Source organism: Strongylocentrotus purpuratus, unplaced genomic scaffold, assembly GCF_000002235.5.
Source record: "Strongylocentrotus purpuratus isolate Spur 01 unplaced genomic scaffold, Spur_5.0 spur5_contig_820, whole genome shotgun sequence".
In the NCBI taxonomy this organism is placed as follows: Eukaryota; Metazoa; Echinodermata; class Echinoidea; order Camarodonta; family Strongylocentrotidae; genus Strongylocentrotus; species Strongylocentrotus purpuratus.
Window position 1 is genome coordinate 376,331 of NW_022145525.1, and position 1,925 is coordinate 378,255.

Here is a 1,925-nt window from a genome sequence, read left to right on the forward strand (position 1 = left end):
GATACTTGATTGATATTCTTTTCGAATCGATTTAGATGTCACCATTTGCCGATTGTTTCTGGAAGATATTCAAATACTCTTAGAAGCATAATATTGTATAATCTGTGTAACTTTCCAGTTCTAGGGGGTGAGAACCATCATTTATTTGGATGCCCTTTTTTCGGGGATAACAGAAGATATGTCTATGATAACTACAATACAAAGGAGATAAAGAGAAAGAGAGTCAGACAAACGGAGAGAAGACGAATGGGCGTTTGTGTGTATGTGTGTGTGTGTTTGTGTGATAGAAAGAGCGAGTGAGAGAGAGAGAGAGAGAGAGAGGTGAGATGAGGCGAGGGAATCATGTACCTGATGTATACTCGATAACAAAAAATCGCATGAACATGGTTTTAATATGGATTTTATAGTGCATAGAATTTATTGCAAAATCATCATGAATTTAAAATGTAATGTTCTTCAAATTTCTACAACCATTCTACATTCACTACTAATAGGCCAACATGACATTAAGAAACTAATATTTTCTTTTTTTGTGAATACCTTTGGTGTTTGCTCATAGAGAATGGTTTTGGTGATATATTTCCTTAATCGGGATAGAAAATTACAATTTTTATTCTAAACATAAACAAAAACAAGCAAATTCGCATATACAGAAAAGTACATCAACATTAGCATTCCTAACGGGTGAATTATTGCGAGCAAACCATAATCATATACATTATCGAAACTAATGATTAGAAATGTGCGGCTAAGATGTCGGGGGTGCTCATATCTGTTTCTAAAAAAACGCTTAGGGTAGGTGTAGGGGATCGGAGACCGTAGGGAATTGGAGACCACCAAGCTTGAACCCATCACTGTCTGTCTGTGTTGGCTCCAATATTGCTATAGCGCCATATGTGGCCTTAAACAACACTACTGCATATATAAAATTCGTTTCGAAGACTACAATGCGTTCTTTCTCCGAGAAAATTGGCAGAGTTGACCAAGATAATCATTTTTGATCGTAAAATTTTCACTGACTGTATATAGGGGTGGCTCTTAAAAAGTAATTTCAAAAGGAAGTTTATGAAGTATGCCAACCATCACAGAAAACGTACGGCCATTGTGTGTTACAATGCACATTATGAATGGTGTCTGATCAGAAATGTGTGAAGGTAATGGGGGACACCATGTCTAAGATGGGGGCCTACTTTCCCCCAGTTGTTCATTTAATGTTAAAATGCACTATCATGAAACATATTTGATTGTTCTTGTCACCATTCTAATTTGAATGCATTTCATTTTTAAAAGTTGTTGCTATGCTGTGAGTTTGATCAATGTAAAAGTCACATTGCCAGAACATTATTCTGAAAGTTTTTAAACATAATTTAAAGCACCTTTATTACTGTAAACAACAAACTAAAAAATATTTTTTGCCGCATTGTTTTAAAATCGCTTCAAAATTACAGTAAGTTCATTGGCTGCATATATCTCTTTCAAAAAGTGTTTGAACTAAGTATAACAATCCCATTTTCATTCAAATTGTATTTAAAATGTCTTGATTTTTAACTGTCCCTTATTACCTACACATGTAGGTAATGAGAGATCTTTGTTGATGACGTAATTAATCTTTGTTATCTTATTAATCAGTTACATCATGACCACAATTTTGTTACCAAATAAAGAGAAGAAGTTACTGAAGAGAATACAAAACTTTCTGCATGTGTAACCATTTTCATGTTTATGTAAATTATGCAAATTAAGGGTCTCCAATTCCCACACCTACCCTATATGATTGTGTTTATTGTTGTTCATAATTCACTTCATCCATAGTGCATAATTCCTTCTAACAAGTTCTTACATCATTACCTTATATTTCACATTTCATTCTTACTAGACAAAACATTGAAGTTTTCGTCAACCTAATCCTACATCCAGACTTTTTG